We start from the raw sequence: 21,326 nt of genomic DNA, 5'->3' as shown, positions 1-21,326 counted from the left end.
CCCGTGAGGCTGCGACGGCCCAGAGGGGCTCCTTTTGGCTAGTTTGTCCACTCCGAGGGAGCACCTTTTTCTATTTTGCACAAAAGTGCCAAGGAGGTGAGCATCCCAGGGGGTCAGGAAGGTCTGAGAGATGATGGGAAGGAGCTCGCCTGGGGCGCTCACGTGCCTGCTGGTTCTGGGACCGACGCACTGTGCATGTGATGATCACAGTCTCCTCACACTGCCTCTCAGGGCCTGTACTGACCCCGTCCTGGTGGGGCAGCTCTGTGACAACAGGGACCTGGCGTGGTGCCTGGCCCTCTGCAGGTGCCCAGGGAACGAACGAGCCGGCAGCGTCTCTGAGCTCCGGGGCTGGCCAGCGGTAGGAGCATTCCTCACTCCTAGTGCAATGCATGGGGTGTGTTCCAGAAGAGTGGACCGTGTCCACAGTGTGGACATGGAGTAGCTCGGTGCCCGTGGGAGATGGAAGGCAATGAGCTCCCCCTACTGGGGAGATGAGGATGCAGACTGTGGGGGACTTGTGTGTGGGGCCCCCCAATGTCATCGCCCTGAATGCTGCCAGAGGCTGCTTGGAGGCCTGGCTCTGTCGGCCCCCTCCCCCGTGCCTGAGTGGGACAGAAGATGTGGGTTGCTGAGGTTGACACCTGCCTCCGTGGGGCTGGGGGATGGCCGGAGGAACCAGAGCTCAGCTTCTTCCACTCTTTGCCCAAGGAGGTCAGAAGAAGGTGACTCAAAGGAGCTTGGAAGTCAGGGACAGCATCCAGAAGGAATGGGGCTGGCGTTGGGCCACAAAGGCTAGGCAGGATTCACCAAGGGAGATGGATGCGGGCCGAACTTCACAGCAACAAGTGCGTTTCCCGCGTACAGACATTTGACAGAGCCAGGCTCCAGAGTCCACTTTGGGGGTTCAAGTGGCCTCCTCTGGGAGGAGTAACGACAATGCCAGCACACGTGTCTGTCTCCTGCTGATGCCGATAAACCCGCCTCCCCAGACCGGAACCTATGAGCTTTGCTGGCAGAGACTGCCTTCTGCTGGGCGTCGTGAGCACAGCTGGGCCCATCCTTCATAGCAATGATCCTCTTCTACTCAAGGGACCCCAGAGGCCCCCAGCTCTCACCTCCATTTCATGGGCTGGACAAAGCTTCCCTGTTCACTGTGGGCCAGAAGCACCTTGGGACCCTGGGTCATAGTGATAGTCAAGCTCGGCTCCTGCCCTCAAGCCATCTGCACCAGCAGGACGGGACAGGCCTGCCCAGGGACCTGGAGGATGACCCAGGTTGGGAGAGCGGCTGCAGGAATCAGACCCATGAGGCTATGACATTACGCCAGCTCAGGGCCAAGCCTTTCAAGAGGACTGCCAGGCTGTTCCTGGGCCCCTCAGCAACCCCGCTCAGAAGAATTCCACCAGGCAATTCTGGTCAGCGCCACGGAAGCAGCAGACGGTCCAGCCAAGACCTCTCAGAATTTGTGCACAAATCTGTGAGGTACTTGGGATATTGTTTAAAGCCACTAAAAGAAAAGTCTACTGTGTATATTGCAGAATAGCAAAAGACCAAAAAGTCATCTGCGTGCTGCTCTTGACATACGAATGCGACAGTTCTATATGTATCCTTTGTGTTCCACAAAGGATGCCTGCCGCTTAACTCTACTGGGGACCAGGCATAAAGCCTTCAGCTAAAGCGAGAGCAGCGTCTCCCCAAGCACATCCCAGCTGGGTTGGGACGGCGGGGGGAGAGGTCTTGGGTGAAAACGGACAAGCCACAGGGAGGACAATAGCAGTGGGTAATCCGGAGCTGACCCCACTCTGAACTTGACCTGCAGCCTTGGTTTTGCCTCACGACTTCCCATAATTTCCACCTAATGTGGAAAAGACAAGCATTGGCTCCGGGTTTTGAAGGCCCCTTCTGACGAAGGACTGCTGTTGATGTGGCCTGAGCCCCCCACTGGATGTTGGGCATCATCTCTGACTGCCCGCAGCTTGGCCACACACCCCCCCCCGCCCCCATCTTGAGGTGGGAGCCAGAGAACTTTCTCTGCCAGCTTCCCTTGAAGCTGGGTTCCAGGCGTGGGCCCTGCTGCTCAGACACACTTGGGGGAGGTTTTGGTTTGGAAGTTGGGCAACGTGGGGAAGCCAGCCCAGCTCGGAGCCCACGGTCTGCAGAGGTTGGTGGCAGAGACCCACGGATTTGGGAGCACGCCGATGGTGGAGGCACACCGACGGTGGAGGCCCTGGGGTCCCAGGAATAGCATCCGCTGTGAAAAGCTGTTGTTTCCTTTCCCTTCTTACTCTGGAAGGTTCTCAAGGCTCCTCTGAAAACAGCCAGAGTCGGTTCCCACCCAGCTCCCAGCAGAAGTGGATATGCTCAGGCCCTCTGATCACCAGGCCCTGGGCTACGCTGGGAATCCCAGCACAGCTGCCCCTTGCACAGCGGCACAGGCCACTCCCTTCAAAGCGTGGTTGTTTCCTCTCCTTCTCAGCATCCCTCCCCCTGAGAGGCACTGATGTTTCTTCACGGTGTCTAGCCCACCTGCGGGGGCGGGCAGAGGTCGGTTTAAACTTATTCAGACCCTTATACTGGGGCTTGAGTGTTGGAACCTCCCCGGGGCTCTTGCACCACAAAGGCGAGGCCCTAGGAAGGCGATTTTTACTTGAAGAATGGTATTCTTAGGTTGGCCATCCAGCTTTGGGGAGGAGCTATTTTGGTGTCTGGGTTTTTTAGATTATAGCTGGTGTTTTTGCCTAGGTTGTTGGCTTTCTAGGACCGGCGCGCCGGCCACCTCTACCGTAGGGGTTCTCCAACGTGAGTGCACGCGAGAATCTGGGTTTTTGTGTGTGGAATCCAGGTCTCTGAACCCACCCGGAATTTCCGGTTCAGTAGGCCTGGGGCAGGGGACCCCTGAGTGTGGTGGTGTAACAGGCCGACCCGGGGGGAAGGTAGTCTACGGACCTCACTCTGGGGAGCGGTGACAGTTTGGATGTTCAAGGCTGCAGGCGTGTGGGGAACGTAGCCGTGGAGTCTGCTGGCCAGATGCTAAATGGGACAGATTTCTGGGTCTTGCTCACGAGGCTCGTGGGAGCCGGCATGTTGGTGGCACCATCTCCACGGACGCCCGGCACCAGCCTTGGTTTTGAGGGGTCAGAAGGATGTTTGGTCAGATGCTAAAGCTAGAAATGTGTAGCCTCTGGGAAGAGCATATGACATTTATGGGTCTCTCAGTTCTCATTTCATGATTGCCACCGAACTGCAAACAAGAGAATCATTGCAGTTAAATCCCCACGCGGGGCTCAGGGAGGCTCTCCGGAGCCCCTCCTGCTCTCATTAATGAGGCTGCCCTCTCTGGCCCCCTGGACCCAGGCCGGCGCCCTCGGCCTCCCCTTCAGAGCACCGCCAAAATATGCTCCAGAGACCGCTGAAATTTCTAATAATACTAACCAATGATGTGTTAAATTGAGACACTTCTGGCTCGAATGCCGGAAACTGCACGATGGTTTAAAGGACCAGTGCTTACCTTTCTCTATCAATTTGCTGCTAAATTGCTGCTTTCGGAGCAACTTACAGAAAAGTAATTCTTTATTTAAATTTTAATTTCAATCTTGTCATTTTAAATATATATTCAGATTCCAATCATATTACAGAATATGATGATGTCTCTGGGGGGCAGCTGTTCCTGCCGGCAACCTGGGTGGGGGTAGGGGATGTGTTGGGGGAGGGGCAGGAGAGCCTGGTAAGGAGGGAGTGGCCCCTGGGGACAGCTCGGCCAGGGCAGCCCATGTGCTGGGGTGGGAGATAGAGCTGGAGGCCAGTGCTCGGCCTCTAACCTGGCCTTGTGACCACAGGCTTTGTTGCCAGCGACCATTGATCCCTTCCGGCGCCTTCTCTTTCACGGGGCACCCCAAGGGCCCAACAAGACCAGCCACGGACACACGCCAGGCACAGATGGAATGGGGCTGCTCGACTGCCGCCATCTTTACGGCTCACATGTATTGGACGCCATCTACATGCCAGGCACGGGCATGACGTGATTTCCCTCCACGAGGAGTTCCGTGATTTCACCTGTATTTTACAGATGACAGTAATTGGGCCTGGAGAAGTTTGGCAATAGCTAGTGTAGGCCAGACTCGGGCCTCTTACCCAGGTCTGTTCTACCTGTAGGCCCTTGGAAGTGATGTGGGGTGGCTGCAATGTTCCAGGCCACCTGGCTCCAGCCATCCCTGCTGTGGCTGACCGCCCCATAAATAGTTCAGCCATGTCAAGGCTGCACCCACCCACCCTGCTGGGGTAACACTGAGACACCTGTCCCTGGTGCTCTGAGTACCAGCCATGGCCTCCCCTCCCCCACACTGTATCCAGCCCAACGGAGCCTCCTGCTCAGATCCTCACGGCACACTCCACCTCCCTCATGTCTCCCACTCCCTCAGGCCACATACCCTAAGCCGTCGCGGATGTGTCTCCCCAAATGCTGCCAGTGTGGCCTTGACCCTGTCTGGTGGGGCCAGTTCCTCTGTCTCAGAGCAGGGCCACATAGACACCTCCCCTCTCTAACGCGGACGGTGCCGCGGGGCCCACCTTCAAGTCCCTTCTGTCTCCAGCTCTCCCTCCCTCCCTCTCATCAGCAGCCTTTCCCCTGGGCTTTCCAACACAGGGACTGAACACTTGAAAACTCGTTGCCTGACCACCTCACCTGCCACCCCAGCATCCATCTGCCTTCCTCTTCCACGCTGTGCCCTCCGTGGGATTCTGGACGCCCCCCGCCCCGAACTCTGCCCAACCCTGCAATGTACTGTAGCCACCCTCTTCCTCTGGCTTCCTTCTTCCTCCTCCTTGAAACTCCCTTCCCTTCTGTTTCTGGAACAGTGCCCTTCCTGGTTTTCTACCCAAACGGCTTCTGTGGCGATCCCTGGCTTCCCCTCTCGTCCATGCTACCACGTGGCCCCGCCCCAGGGCTCATGCCAGGCCCCCCCTCTCTCCCTCTCTCAGGGCTGTTTGGGCCTTAACGTCTCTCATAATTATTTTTCTGACAGGAAACATCTGCGAGGTAGCCCCTGCTTTCGATAGAACCCAGCTTCCCACAGTACTCTGGAAGTACATTTGCTTTTTCCTTTCCCCACATCAAAGTCTACACCTTGGAGACGTTTCTGCTAAAAGCGCAGCTCAGATGGCGCCCCTCGCAGACGTGAAGCAACCGTGGCCCGGGGCCGGCTTCAGCACTGTGCTCTCTCGTGGGCCCTGTCTGGCCCCCCAGCCCCTTCCCTCCAGCCCCCTGCCCCCACGGACGGGCCTCGTGGACAAAAGACATGATAAATCTGGCAGAACCTTACAACTCAAAGCTTTCAACTCTCCTCTAACAACTTTCAACTGAAAACTTCTTAGTCCCATTTCCAAGTTACTTTTCATCCATTACAAAACCCACAAAATTTTCAAAGGGGCTTTGAAATAAGATCACCTAGAAAAAAAAAAGCCCATCACAAATGAAAGTCTTTGAAAAGAAAGAGGCCCTTTCCTGTGCTTCAGCTCCCTCTGATACCAGTTTCCCTTTCATTCTGCTGAAAGGTACAGGGCAGGCCTGGCCCTCAGCAGATGCCTGTGATGTGAGGGAGCGAGTGGCCCAGACGGACAGACGGGGCCGAGGAGGAGCGCGCGGGGCACCTGCTCGCAGAGCTGGGATGGGCCTTTCATCGTCCCCCCAACAGCCGTTGCCCTTGTAACCCGTGTGGCCCACTCAGAGGCCCAGCTGCCCCGCGCGTTCCGGCTCACCTTGGCCTTGGTGACGAGGCGGCTCCCTCTGGAGCACAGCGCCCCGTCTTCATTCTTATCGGGGAAGTGGGCGGGAAGGGAGGCTTGGCCAGAGCAGCCTCACCCTGGTCTTTGATGGGACATTTCCCAAACGCCAGCTCCGCAGGCAGTGACACTCCGGGACCACCCCTCCACCTCCCAGCCTCAGAGCCGGTGACACCCCCATCCTCCCTAGGGTCAGCCCCAGACTCAGAGGCACAGTGGCAAGAGCCGTGTCGGTGCCTTTGTCATTCTCAGATTTGGAATCCTCAGTGAATCTGGTGAGAACAGTCCCCCGTGCCGGTGTGGGGCCGAGCCGCGAGCGGGTGTGGGGATACACGTGCATCCCTGACTGAACTATGTGCTGGTCCGGCCTGGCCCTCAGAGGCCTGGGCTCTGAGCACCCAGTATTGATTCTGGACCAGGCTCCCAGGCCTCCTGGAGATGGTTCCCAGCCCCTCCAGGGGACACAGCAGGCTCTTTTTGGGGCCAGGGACCAGCCTGGCCACTTTGCCCCTTGAGACCCTGCCAGGCCCTCCCTAGCGGGCATTTGGGGATGAACCAAGCCTGCCTTGGCTGCAGGACTGGCCCCAGAGCCAGTAAGAACCCCAAAACGAGTTCTGGCTGGCTGTCTGCACCTCCCCCTGGGGGTCCTTTCTTCAACAAACACCTAACACTCCTTTTAAAACTCCTGTGGTCTACCCTTCGAGTCGTGGGCCTCGGCAGAGGATTCCTTACTTTTTTCACACAGACAAAGGCCCGCCGGGGAGAGGGGACAGTTCCGAGTTCTGAAGGCCTCTGCCGTGTGACTCGCGCAGCCGACTCTCCGAGCATGAAGTTAACTGAGAGCTCGGCAAGGCGGTCCTGACACAGACATCTTTAGCGACCTCATTAGAGCCTTAACAAGAGAGGGGATTGTGGCAGGGTCGTCCCAAGGTCAGGCGGGACAATGAAACAAACGAGGCAGCACAAATGTCCCTGTGAGGCAGCTCCTCAGACGGGACGGCACCGCTGAAGGAGCTGAAGCGGTTTCAATGCCGGGACTTCAGGACTCATGGATGCAAGTCAGCACCCGAGCTTGTGTCTCGGGACTGGAGCCTAGGTTCTGACATGGTACAGGACCGACCAGCTCTGTGGCGGAATGTTCCAGAAGCATGCAACGAGGGACTCCGTGAGCACCTTCCCAGCTCTCTGGCGCTCTCTCTTTCTCTCTGCTTTCTGCTTGCTCAGGCTTTCTGTCATGATAACAACTGGCAGCCAGGCACGGCCCTGAGGGAGAGGAGTGCCCTCTGGTCACAGGCCAGCTCAGCTCCCTTAGTTCAGAACTGAGGTGGTTTGAGTGATTTTTTTTTTTTTTTTTTTTTTTAGGAGGTGGCATCGTTCAGTGCCAGGCCGTCTCTTCACAGAGCTTGCTGGATTTCTGTCCCAGCTCACCGGAGGTCAAGGTGCAGGACAGAGAGTGCTGATAAAGGGGATGAGAGTCACAGGGAAGCAGCTTTCTCAGTGCAGGTTGAGTTTCCTTCCTCAGGAGAAAGTGGAGGAGGACCAGGGTCGCAGGTGACCAGAGCAGCAGAAGGCCCTGGCCCTGCTCTGTAAGGGGCTCGCATGACCATGATACTGTCTCCCGGGCTGCTTGGCCCTGACTCCACACAGGGACGGCTGAGGGAACGCACGCAGGGCTTGCCGCCTGTGGCTGCTCGCAGCGGATCCCTGGGTCAGGCTAAGGGGTCCCGGACCGGCCCCCTCCACCGATGCCCGGTCCTCAGCGGGGGCCCAGGCTGCCCCATCCAAGGCTGCCTTCCCCTCATCGCCGAGTGAGGCCTCCCCGCTGCCATGCCCTGCTGCCTGGCTACCATAGCTTCGTCAGTTCGTGCTGGCACTCCTTGGCTTCTGCTATATCATTCATTCATTCATTCATTCACCCCACACTTACTGAGAAACTCCCCCGTGCTAGACGCAGAGGGAAGAACAGTCTACGGCCTCGGAGATCACAGCGGCTAATGGCAGAACCGTAATCAGAACGGTAATAGCCAACAGCTACTGAATCCTGAGGTGCGCCACTTTCTACCCTCCCGGCCTGGGCGTAGTTTGAGGCCAAGGCCCGGCCGTCCGTCTGTTCTGTACTGACGCCACTCAGGCTGCCATAACAAAATACCGTAGGCTGCCTGACGTAACGACAGAACTTACTTCTTGTGCTTCCGGAGGCTGGAATTCCAAGATCGGGGTGTCAGCATGGCTGGGGTCTGCCGACGCCTGCCTTCTTGCTGAAAATTCTAGTCCCTCTTCTTATAAAGACACCGATCTCTTCATGGGGGCCCTACCCTCATGATCGCGTCTTAATCTAATTATCTCCCGAAGTCCTCATCTCCATATGCCATCACAATGAGGGCTAGGGATTCGACAGATGAAATCTGGGGAGACACGGTTCAGCTGATGGCACCTGCAAGGACGGTTTGGAAGATGCTGGCCGGCTGGAGAGAAGCTCAGTCTGCCGGCTGTTTCCGGGCTGCACCTTGTCCACCAGACCCCAGAGGGTGGGGGTATTTAATAGAGGGACGCCCACGGGCCTGAGCTCTAATTTTCTGACGGTTTGCTTTTTTCCTCTCACAACATAATCTCCATGATCTCTAGTCTTTCCCGAATGCTGTTGAAAGGCTTGTTGTATTTATCTCCGGAGAATCCGCCGTGCCCCTGTGCAATTTTCCATTGTCATGGTTCATTTTAATTTCCTCTAAGGCTGTTGGCCACTCTTGTGTTCAGAAATAGCTTGTTCCACTTAATAAAAGTGCTTAAATAAGCAGATACGAGACGTTTCCTTTGCTTGCTCCTAAATACCATAGTGAGTGGAGGGAGTTCGCGTTCCCTGCCTCGTGCAGTGAGGCTGAGCGCACGCCAGGTGGCTTCCCAGGAAGGAGAGGCTTGGAATGAAAGGTGCAAGGGTAGAAAGGGGATCCAAGAATTTCTAGGGGAAACCCAGCCAGCCCGGACTCCGCACATTGCCATTGTCTGGCTGACAGTGTGCCCGTCTCCTGAAGCACCTCCTCCCTCCAGAATGATCAGGGCTCTGGGTTGGAGGCCTGCTCCCCCTCTAGCTTGCCCCATGACCTTGCACAAACCAGTTGGCCCCTCGGAGCCTCTGCTTCTTCACCTATAAAGCCTGCGTGGTAAACTGGCTTCTAAAGACTGACTTCGGTGAAGGGCGGACGTCCCCTGTTTCCAGGGGCTGGCACAGAAGCCGGGACAAAGGAAAGAGCGCGCGGCATTCAAGAAAGGGCAGCTATTCGGACCTGAGGGGACCCAAGAATGCAAGAAGGAAGCTGTGCCCACGGCAGTCTTTCTTCTACATCGTTTTGCTCTGGGCTCCTGGGGCCAGAGGATCCCCCACAGGCTGTGGATTATGGAGAAAGGACAAAGGAGAGGAAAGCAGGCTGAATCCGAATTCACACACTGCACCTGTGGGAAGCCTGGTTGTTTGGTCACGAGACCAAAGCCAGGGCACCGCGGGCTCTGGCGGCAGTTACTCCGAATTGCAGGTCAAGGTCTTGGGGCTGTGTTGGGCTTGTAGCCCCAGAGAGCCAGGGGCAGAGTCGCAGGGCACCCTTCTTTGGCTTAACTAGCAACGCTTAGGAACCACGAGTCTAGGGTGCCTGGTGGATGAGAATAGGAAGGAGGAGGCGTGAGTTGCACTGACTTAAAATTCCTGATGGAATGGCAGCTCAGGAAGCCAATTCCTACCCCGTGGGGCTCAGCAGGACGTGGAAACCTCCTGGCCCTACAGAGAAACCCCAAGCTTAGCTCTGGGGTTGCGGGGGTCGGCAGGGCTAGAAGTGCCACTCGCCCAGGAACTGCTGTTCCTGAGAATCACCTCTGGGGCGGGGGGCTCTTCACTCCTATAAGTACCCCCAAATAAGCCCGTCCTCTCACTCGCCTGCATCCAGGGTCGAGCTCTGACATCCCAGCTTACACACACACACACACACACACACACACACACACACGTCTACTGACTCACGCATACCTTCTCCACTCCCGCACAAACCCACACGGCCTCAACCTGCGCGGGCTTCGGGGGGACTCCAGCCCCCACAAGGCAGGAGATGCTGGCAGATACCCTCTGCTTGCCCCAGAATCTTTTCTTCTCCCACAGCTCTGCAACACGAGTCCCCCGTGGCCACTTTGAGCTTCCCTCCCAGACACTTTTTCCTAAATCAGCTTCCAATCTGACTCATTTCAGTTTTAAAACAAGAAAACATCAACAAACACGATGGAGGGAAACAGATGGTAACAATTACAGGAGGGAGAAAACAGAGCCATTCCCTCTAGAAGGGGCAGGCAAACATATTGTCCCCTGACAGTGCATTGCCCCCCACCCCCAGCTACCACTGTGTGAACCTGAGGGCTGGGCTCCCCAGGACTGTCCCCACCTTGGGGCACAGGCCAGCCCTGGAGGGGCTGTGATGGCCTCCGAGCACCACAGGGCAAGGCCTCCCTGAACCAGGCAATAGCCTGGTCTCTGGGGAGGGAAGTCTGGAGTTCCAGCAGATTCCAGGACACCTCACAACCTCTGACGTCCTGTCTAAGGTCGGAGATGTGGGTGTGACGCTTCCTCCCCTGCCGTGACTGTAGCTGCTGGTCTCCCCTGCCAGAGCCCTGAGGGCGGGACAGGGTCGCTCACCATGGTAGGGAGGGCCAAGCAGCCTGGTTCAAAGGCAAATCCTGTCACTTACAAGTTGGGTGGGCTGAGCCAAGCTAATGGAACTTTCTGTGCCACCACTTCCTTACCCCTAATAGAGATAATTCTAGAAGCTACATCACAGGAGTGTGAATGAATATGTGCAAAGATCTGAGAACCAGGCCCAGTGCACACGGACGTTGCATGTGCAAGCCGTCTTGCTGTTACGCCCCATGCAGACAGCCTGCTTCTCGTCAAGGTCTGCCGAGTGAAGGGCATTGCAAGAGGGGGAAGCCACGCCCCGAAGGTAGGGCCCAGAGGACAAGCCCTGCTGTTGAGGCAGGTGCCTGACGCCTGGGAGCATCGGATGGCCAGGGCCAGGGTCCTGAGCGGGAGTCTGCTGGGCTCTGTTTCTCCATCCCGTGTGTTTTGAGCAGGACAAGGGCTCTGCCCTCTGGCAGATCAGACTGGTGGAGATAGGCAAGGAAACAGGTGCATGCCAGGGAGATCAAGTGCTGTGACAGAGGGGGGGCCCACCCTCGCTCTGTGGGCCTGGGAAAGCTGCCTGGGGGAGAGGCTGAGTCCCGAGGGGCAGGAGGAGGGGTGTGGGGGTGGAAGGATGGGTAATGGGCAGTTCTGGGCGCAGGGGGCATGATGCCTTTGGGAGTCAGAACAGCAAGGCATCAAGAGGGAGGGGTTTGAGTGCCCCACGCAAGGGTTCAGTGTCTCTGAGCCTTAGTTTCCTTATCTGCCGGGTGAGAATTATAGTCCCCTCCATCCCAAGCCTCATGTGAAGAAGAGAAGCAAGGAAGTATATCAGACATGCTTCGCTGACTCCCCAGCTCGTGAGATGCTCAACACAGGGGACCGCTGTGAACCCACCTTTGGGACGGAGCTTTCTCCCACAGGTCCTGTCTTAGCCACACTTCCGCACGCAAGCTCTCACTTAGGGTAAACGTTTCCCGGCACACCTGCGGTCCCACGTGTCGTCACACGCTGCTGTGGACTCAGTGTCTGCCCCCAGAATTCATGCGTTGGAATACCGATCCCCACGCGGTGGTGGGGGGGCCTCTGGGAGGGGACTGGATCTCAGGAGTGGAGCCCTCACCACAGGGATCGGCCCCCTCTCTGCTCTGCGGTGAGGAAACCGGATCGGTCAGCAGGCTGCGGGCCAGAAGAGCCTCTTACCAGCCCCTCACCGTGTGGCCATCCTGACCTCAGCCTTCCAGCCTCCCAACTGCTGGCGGATAAATTTCTGCAGTCGAAAAGCCCCCCGGGTCATGGCCCTTTGTTCTGGCAGCCTGAGGTAGAAAATACACGTACCCTCCCACGTGCTCACACACAAGGAGACACCAGTTGGCACGCACTGTGGACGCCCTATCTCCCCCTTGGCTTCCATCTGGTCCCTTCTCCCACCCCCAGACTCCGCTGAGCCTCCAGCCCCGTGGGAGGTGCGGTGGCCGTGCCTGTTCCAGGGCCCTGGGTGAGGGGGGCCGCACTTAACCACCACAGAGCTGCCTCTCTGTGCTCCTTGTGGCAGGCCGTAGCAGGCGTGGGGGCGCCAGGATGAAGGCGAGGAGGGAATATTCCCTGAAAAGCTCCCTGTCCTGGCTGGGCCATAGGTGTCACCTCTGGGCCCCAACGCCCCACGAGGATGGAGCCCCGTGTGTTCCTATTTGCTCGTCTGTCCCCATTAGCTCATGAATTCCTTGAAGACTGGGCTTTACCTTCAGGAAAGGGTCCGGGACATAGCAGGTGCTCAGTAAAGTTTCGAGGGGTGAATTAAGCCTTAGGAGGGGGGTTTCTCCATGATGCTCTGAGAGGGTGGGCTTTATGCAGCTGGTGGCTTTACCAAGGCCCCAGAAAGGCCTCCATGTCTCTCTCTGTGGTATGATTCCAGGGTGAAGTGTGTTGTGAGTCCTTTCTGATCAAGTTGTCTGTGGGGAGTCCTGACACCAGGCATTGATTTTTCGCCAAACGGGAAGTGGTTTCCCCTCCGCATTCTGCATCCTGGCAGTCAGTTCCTGTGTTTAGACCCTCATCTCTTCTGTCCTCATGGGACACGCCCACTTCTGTGCCACTGGGACCTGGTTTTCTAAAATCAGGATCAGAGTTCCCGTCACTGAGATGCTTGGATTTCTCAAGGAGCTATGTATGGCTGAGGCCCACACAAATGGACCTATTCCCTTAATCCACTTCTTTCCACCCCTCTGGGAGCACCCAGTGCCCTCAAAATAGTCCATTGGCCCAGGCTGGAGCCAGACACTTAACACTACCAGAGAAGTGAGCCCTAGCTCTCCACTGTGACATATTCGGCCCAGAGCCTCACCTGCTGCAAAAACCATTGCAGACCCATTACTTTGAAACATTTCATTCCCATTTTCCTTTCCCTTCTAGCAGGGGATGAGCAGAGGAACAGTCACTGAGTCTGGGAACCAAGAAGCAGGGGCTCTGACCAGAACCTGCCACCTGGAATTGAGTGACCACCCTTCCTCGGCTGAGTACTTGCAGTTGCTGGGTCTATGTTTGGCCACTCTGTCCCCTGGTAGCCAGGTTCAGGTCTGGTTCAGGGACAGGTAGCAGGCCAGAGGTTACAGGGCCAAGGGCCCATGGACCCAGCAGGTGTGGCCAAGTCCCCATACATATGTACTTGGGCAGTGCCCTTCTCTGCTTGCTAAGCCATGTGCCCTGAAAAGGGACATGTCCATGGAGGGATGCTTGGGTTGGTTAATTTTCTTTGTTAACTTGCCAAGGCCACGGTGCCCAGATATATGGTCATACATTATGCTGGATGTCTCAGTGAGGGTATTTTGGGCAAGATTAATATTCATGTTTTACTTATTTATTTTTAAGTTTTTATTTAAATTCCTGTAAGTTGACACACAATGCAATATTAATTTTGGTTGTACTGAGATTAACATTTAAATCAGTGGACTTTGAATAAATAGATTGCTCTTCCTGATGTGGTGGGCCTCATCTAATCAGTTGAAGGCCTAAATAGAACAAAAGATCCACCTCCCCTGAGAAAGAGGAGATTTTGCCAGTACACTGCCTTTGGACTTGAACTGTAACACTGACTTTTCCCTGGGTCTCCAGCCTAATGGCCCACCTTTGCCAGCTTCCACAATCACATGAGCCAGTTCTGTAAAATAAATATTCAGTCTCTATATGCATCCTATTGATTCTGCCTCTTTGGAGAATTCTGGTTATGAAATATCATATATTAAAATTGCATCTTTTTTGTATGAGGACAAGTGGGCACCATGAAAGGGAGATCTGCCCTTGTATGGGACATAGTACTGCATCTCCTCGAGTTCAGGCATGCCCTGACTCGAAGGGTCCCAAGTCCTGGGGAAATGGGTGATGTTTTCATAGGGCAAGAATCACTACTACATCCCAGGTTGTGACTTTCCAAGGCAGGCAGACCCGGAGGCCCCCACTTTAAAAAAAATGGAAACCTGGCCATGCCACTCCTGTATCAAGCTCCTCAGGGGCTCTACACTGTCTTCAGGGCAAAGCAGGAGTCCTGCCACACAGCCGGTGAATAACCCCCAGGACCAGGCCCTAGTCTGGTCTCCAGTTTCATGCCACACCACACTCCTCACATGCTCCTGAACCCTCTCTCTCCACCCCTACCCATTCTTTCCTTGTCATTCTGCCGTGTCATTCTGACCACTCCCTATGCCCAAGTCTGGGCTGTATCTTCCTCCTCTGGGTTGTGACAGGGCTCAGGGCTGATCTTGATCTTGGGTCTCCTCACAGAGTATTGTCTGTTTCTTCCTCCCAGCTTTAAGTTCCTTGAGGGCCTGGGCTAGGACATAATTGGCATACTAAGTGTTTGTTGAATGAATGTGTGAGAGTACAAATGAAATGGTTACTTCATGTGATTTCTTTTGGGTTTTTTTTTTTTTTTTTTTTCCACAGTTAAAATGCTCTGGTAGGCCACAGACTCATTTTTTCACCATTTTCATGGACAGGGTGATGTTATTGCCAAGGCTCTGAAGTCGTGTGTTAGCTCGTGGGTATTGATAAATCCAGTGAAAAGGGCTGATGATCTCAATGGGAAGATGATAACAAAATTTTATTGAGCATTAACTCTATTAAGTACTGAGCTAAACTTTTTACTATCTAGTCTAATCTACTCCCCATTACTAGGTTCACTAGGTAAGGCTCAGAGAGGTTGCTTAACTCTCTTAAGGCTGCACAGCTGAGAAAGTGGAGCTGGGATATGAAAACCTGTTTACTTAGCTGCTGAGATTCAAAGCCTAGGGTTATTTTAATTCTGGGTAATAGTGCCTGGGTGAGCTATCTAATCTGTACCAGCTGGGGCCCCCACCCCATATGAACCCCATAAAGGAACCCCCAGCCATGGCTGGCCATTGGGTGTAGATGGCAGGTGAAACCCAGTTCCTGGGGTAAGAATCTCAGCTCCTCTCAGTTCAGGCTCAGGTCTGTGCCCTGTGTCCCCTCCCCGCCCCTCCTGCCGACCCCAGCACCCCACTGCCTGGGCAAAAACAGAGGCTGTGCAGGTAAAAAGGACTCAGGACCTCTCTGTGGCTGAGGTCCACCTTGGGAGATGCAGTTAGTGGGAGGGCAGCTGCAAGGCAGCTGGAGGGTTTTCTGGTTTTTTATCAAAGCACGTCTGAGGGTGTGGGAGGGACTCCTCCAAGGATCTGGGTCACAATCACAGTGAAGGGGCGTTTCCAGCACTCCGATGATGCTAGGTTTTACTTTTAGGAGCTCAGCAGGACCTTGTGGGGTAGGTCCAGGCCAACCTGGGAGAGGGGATGTGGAGCCGGGCCCGAGTCCTTTGCTTTTCCAAGGGCCATTCTGAGTGGGAGGAGCCAGGAGGTGCCGGGTGAGAGGCAGGTGGGAGAGGCTGGGGCTAGGCCCATTTCCCTGTCCCTCATGTCACCCTCTCCTCATTTCCATTCACAGCCTCTGATTTTCTCAGCAGAGAGGTATGACTGGAGAGCTTTCTAGAGCCGCTGGCCATATTTTGAACAATCTGGAGATTCAGTGACCCTCTTCTCTCATAGAAAACATAGCTGATTTTCTCAGGTCATGGATTCAGGAACGACTGTAATATTTCAGTCCCTGACTTACTAATGCCTCCTTATTTTCAGGGTTCTCCAGAGAAGCAGAACCAATGGGAGATATATATGAAGAGGTTTATTATAAGGAATTGGCTCATGTGATTATGCAAGCTGGGAAGCCCCAAGATCTGCAGTTGGCAAGCTGGAGACCCAGGAGAACCAGTGGTGTAAGAGCTAGCCCAAAAGCTGGCAGGCTGGAGGCCCAAGAGGAGCCAATGTTTCGGTCTGAAGGCAGGAAAAAACCAATGTTCCAGCTCAAGCTGTCAGGCAGGAGGAATTCCTTCTCATTCGTGAGAGGGTTAGCCTTTCTGTTCTATTCAGACCTTCCACTGATTACACAAGGCCCACCCACATGAGAGAGAGCAATCTGCTTTGCTCATTCCACTGATTCAGATGTTATTCTCAGCCAGAAACACACCCTCACAGACACATCCAGAATAACATTTGGCCAAGTAGCTTGGCCTCCCTTGATCCAGTCCAGTGGACACATAAAATTAACCATTGCACGATCTATTACAACTTTCACAATTATATCACCTCTTGTTGCAATTTTTGTATGAATCTGTACTCAGGGTAGGGAGAGTCCAGGCAGGGGGAGAAAAAAAAAAAGCCAAAACAATAAGAATACTAAGCAGGGCTTGAGAATTCCTTCCACAATTACAGAGCTTTTCCTTTGACTCTGCCTTGCTGGTAAATACTGCCCACTCCCAGGAGAGGCAGGGTCGGCCTCTCCTCCACCCCCGCCCCCAGCAAATCAAATAAATAAGCTGCTTCCCAGCCACATCTGCTCCCACATCTCAGCATATGCTCTGTCTCTCCTGCTTCTTAACTGTTCAAACTATAATGGGCAGTGTCTTCTGTGCTTCCAACACCCTTGGGTACTTCTCCGGGCCCGGCCTTCCCAAGCTGCTGTTTCGTGCATTACCCACAACATCAAAAATGTTCCACTGGTGGTTTCAAGATTCCTAAAAAATAGATTCAAAACATCTTTAATATTCTCTGAAGAAGCCATCTATCACAGAAAAAGCTGTAACCTTTAGTACTGCTGGTATTATCCAGACTGAGGGCTGATTAGCAAGGTAACTGCAGCCAATTTGGATGCTGTGAGGCAGGAGCGGCCCGGGTAGCCTGCCCACCCGCTGTTTACACTCCCAAGAAAGGAAGCTGCCCATTTTCCCAGTGTTTGCCTAATGCCCTTTTATATAACTTGGAAAATCACAGTACTGAAGGCGGTAGTTTCCGAAAAACAGCCATCCCCCATTAACACAACATCCCTGAAAATAACGCCGACCATTTCTACAGCAATGACGAGTCGTTGCTGGAAGACCTCTTCCTTCCTTTCCTCCCCGTCCCAGAGCCAGGAGCGCAGAGCTCCGGCTGAGCCATGCCAATGCTGCCAGACGGAGGGAAAGCTCAATGAAGTGTTACATACGTGAGCTTCACAGTGCCCCAAAGCCAGCAAGGAACTCCCTGCCCCCAAAGGAGGGGGGACACGTGTGGGGTGGGCGGTGGGCCCGCCCTGGCCTCCCCGTCCGGGGACTCCCGCAAGGGTCTGCGACGTGCGTCCCTGCCGTGCCTGAGGAGGACCCGGCCAGGAAATCAGATACTTGGATTTGCCAGGTTGTTTACCCTCATTTCTTTCTGAAGGTTAATGTTATGGGCAATCAAAGCAAGCTGAGAGGAGGAGACAGAGAGGCAGAAGGATGGAAATCTTTAAACCAGGAAAAGGTTTCGTTTACCTTTGGTAAATAAAAGTGTGTTCATATTTTCACAAAGATATTTCTATTTCACCAGTTTGCTATTCAAGCGGGGCTGGGCAAACACGCTGGGATAGGGTCACAGCTCTGGTCCAGAGAGAAATGGAAAGCAGAGACCCAAGGTAGGGATCCCCTGTGGTCATCCCTTAGCTTCCGCCTATAGCGGATGCCCAAGGAGGCTCTCCGGTCCTCTGCCTACCTTGGTCTGCGGGGGGATCCTGTCGCGAGCCACCCCGGGAAGAGCGCCAGAGGCCCCCTGGGCTCAGTGTGAACCACAGCATCCCCCTCTCACAGCCTCCGTATCCTTGGACAGGCCGCCAGCCTTCTCCCAACCCATTTCCTCTTTTTTCTGGGGGGTGGTGTCCGTCTCACAGCCCATGGGGCGGCAAGAGGGATGGATGCGGAAACCTCAGCCGGGGCCTGCCAGACAGGGTCCCTCCAACACGAGAGCTTGTATTATTCTCATTATTCTAGAAAATGTCTTTGAGAATTGTTTGCTTGGTGATTGAAACTGTGTTTCTTTTTAATAAAATCTTGATTTGAAAAAGGCCTGAAGGCACCTCCGTTTTCTTTATTCAGCAGGGCGGGGAGTGTGGCAAGGACGACATTTAGACACCCAGCAGATGCCTCGCTCTGACCTGCCACACTCTGTTCTCTCTCCTCTTTCCCTCTTCCTCCCAGCTGAAGAAAGGTTAGATTAGGTAAAGGGAGAGCTCTGAGGCTCCCACCAGAATAAGGTGCACCCAGGCTGGCTGTGAACTCCCCAGGGGGCTCCAGGGAAGAAGGGAAGCTGGTGAGAAAAGAAGGCCAGCTGCTCCCTGGGGTTACCTGGGGCGGAGGGCCAGTGGGGGCTCAGGGGATAAGCTCAGGGCCTGCTGCCCCCAGGGACGCAGGGCTGGAGCAGGCCTGGCTCAGCAGATGGGGCAGAGGTGTCCCCACTCCCGCTGGGACCCACAGCCTCAGAGACCTCCTACTCATCTGAGCCTGAGGGGATCGGCCTTGGGATCCCTCACCAGGAGGAATCAAGGCCTGGAAGGCCAGAGGCCCCAGGGAGCCTGGTTCCCAAAGGAGAAGCAAAGGTGGGTCTTACAGGCCCTGGATCTGGGGCAAGAATGTTTGCGGACAGTGGACGGGAAGGAGCAGAGGCTTATGCTGAATGAAGGGACGATGACATCGGTTTGCTAAAGGCCAGCGCTGCTGAACTAGAGTGATGCGGCCACCTCATTCTTAATCCCAAACCCTCGGCGCCAGCCACGTCCACACAGTGACCCCTAACAGGTGCCTAATCATTTGGCTGCAAATGCGGAGCGCGCTGGTGCCTGCGGTCTGAAGCCACCGTGACCGGAAGAATGGGTTTTCTCCAAGGAGCTGGGGAATGGGGGCGGGAAGCCCACGTGGGGGGCCGTGTCAGCAATGTTCCTCCCCACCCCTGCCCTTGTCCAGGTGCTCGGCAGGGTCCAGGCATTGGATGAAGCCCGGTTCTGCAGAGCCTTGCACGATGTCCCCCGGAACAAGGCAACTCTCGGAGCAGAATGCAGGACAGAGAGGCCGCTGGGCACCTGGCCTTTGTCCAAGAGCATGGCCTTGTCTGGGGGTGTGCTGACCTCAGTGAGCTCTGCAAGCTCCTCATGGCTCCGAAATCAAAGGCAGAGCTGGGGGAAGGAGTGAGGATCTTCTCTAAGCAGCGGCCACCAGGATGAGAGCATTCTTAGCGGCAAACACGAAGGACTGAGAAAAAGACTTTGACGTATCTGCTAATTTTATTGAGGCCTAACAGGATTTTAAGCCAGGCTAGACTTTGAATAAAGCCACACAGTGCTAGAAGTATTGAGCCAAGCCCATAGGTACGGAAGGGACAGGAAGAACGCTCTGTGCCGACGTGGTGTCCAGGCACCAGGTAACCCCCTCTGGCAGTTGGGTCTCATCATTCTGGGGTGTGGGGAAAGGAACATAGCCTGGGGCTCAGAAGTCCTGACTCTAGCTCCTGCTTCTTCCCCAAGGGATTCCGGATCATCTTAAGTCTTGGTCTTTCCAATTCTAAAATGGGATAACAACACCAGCCTCATTCAGTCATTTAGTCACCGAATACTTGAGGTCCGCCACATGCCAGCACTGTTCTAGGGACCTGGGAGATGGGAATGCAAAACAAACCAACCCCAGCAAGGACCCCATCCAACCATCATGGGTCTAGTGGGGTTGAGAGAGCAAAACAGAACAAGTGATTTCAGGCACAGTGAGTTTTTGGGTAGTGATGGGCGCTCTGAAGAAGTGTGAGGCAGGGTAGGGGTTTCTGAGTAATGGGGGCCTTGCCCGACACGCTGTTTCGTCCCTCCAGGTCCACTCCCGGCTTCTGTGCTCTGCTCTGAGCCCTGGAAGGTGACTCCTGAGGACTGCATCCGTGGTCTCCCTAACTGTCTGGCTCCAGGTGAGTCTGGCCAGTGGGAATGTGCACAGGAGATGATAGGGTGGGTATTTACTTTGGCTCCCTCCTCTGGGCTAAGGTTGGTGGTAGCATCGTTCCAGCAAGGAGGGCCACACTCCCAAGCATGCTCCCAAGCCCGGGTCTCTCCAAAACGACAGCTCTCCTTCTGTGTTCTGATAACCCCCCCACCCCCACCCCGCCTCTTCAGGCCTCAAGTCCCAGCTTCCTCCTGTCGCTTGCCCTGCAGTACTTAACCACCCCTAACCGGAAGCACCTGGGGGTAAGCAGACCCTTCATTAAGCAGACCCTTCATTAAACAGTCTCCAATTGCCCCCTTGGAGTGTGTGATCTGTTTCTTGCCAAGACTCTGCCAGTGCCAGGATGTGACTTCAGACCAAGTGGTCTAGTGAGTCCTTCCTGATGAGCACCGAGGTCGGAGGGCTGAGCGCTGAGCCTTCATCTGCAGACGCCTGGACCCAGGACAGTGTTCAAGTGGTGGATGTGTCCTCAGCATGTGAGAAGGACAGTAAAGAAATTGGGGAGGCTGAGGCACCATTAGAGTGATGGTGGCCTGGACAAGATGGCGGCCTGGACAAGATGGCGGCAGGGGAGGCAGTGTGAAGGAGTTGGATTTTGGATCTGCACTGAAGGGAGAACCCATCGGATTTCCTGGGATACGAGAGTCAACAATGACTATGGTTTCCAGCTTGAGCATCAGGGAGGAGAGTTCTTGTGAGGCACAGGTGGAGGAAAGTCAGTGAACACATCATAAACTATAAAATGCTGGTCAGTGCTAAGGGATTGAGATGAAGGTGTTCATCTCACGTTCATACAGCTAGAATCTCACCTAACCTCAGAATCCTGAACAGTATTCTTCTCTTCCTCTGTGGGACAAGGGAATAGAAGCCACCAGAGCTTCACACTGGTTAGAAAGGTAAGACTGACATGCAGCAAGCACAGAGGTCAGCAGGAGGCCTTGAGTGACAGATGAGAAACTGAGCAGTGTGGGCCACACGATCCCGGGGGGGGGGGGGGGGCTCTGGGCCTGGAGAGCTGGTTGGAGGAAGGAGAGGGAGGCTCTCCTCTGCCTTCCCTAGACCGGAAGCTGGGGCTGCTCTTGGCATGACCAAGATAAGGACAAGACCTGCAGAAGAGGATGGGGCTGGGTGCTGAAGTCTGTCCTGGGAAAGGCTATAGAGCCACCAGGAGCAGAAGGTGGTATTTTCTCAGGGCAATTGGAAGAGGCTGTGGGAGGGGCTCTTGGAAGAGCCACGACCCCTGGAGATGACTGCCTTGGAAGGTGGCCTCTAGCAGAACCTGGTGACAATTCAGATAGAGCGTAATGTGAGCATCTGTGAGGAGGCTAAGTTTACAAAAGAGCAACAGACCCAAAGAGAGTTTTTCTCCTCTGTCCAGTGGGAGTAATAATAATACCTACCTCCAGGCTTGTGAGGATCAGATAAAGGACTGGAGGAGGACTGTGTGTGCTGCAGAGCTGCAGGACATTTTCTGTGGATACCAGGTTCGCTGGCTTCCCTGAAATCTTGGCCAAATGGGACACTGGGCAGGGGCTGAGCTTTGGAAGGTGTGCAATTCCAGAGCTG

The 21,326-nt window shown here is 54.9% G+C and overlaps 1 protein-coding gene across 2 annotated transcripts in view; it reads right to left on the bottom strand.

Moving 5' to 3' along the window:
• KLHL29 (kelch like family member 29) overlaps positions 1 to 21,326 on the bottom strand; it is a 299,865-nt gene that overhangs the window by 65,674 nt on the left and 212,865 nt on the right. The window lies entirely within an intron of this gene.

Source organism: Meles meles, chromosome 15 (assembly GCF_922984935.1).
Source record: "Meles meles chromosome 15, mMelMel3.1 paternal haplotype, whole genome shotgun sequence".
NCBI lineage: Eukaryota > Metazoa > Chordata > Mammalia > Carnivora > Mustelidae > Meles > Meles meles.
Note: the sequence above shows the minus strand (reverse complement) of the source record. Positions and strands in the feature narration are given on the sequence as shown.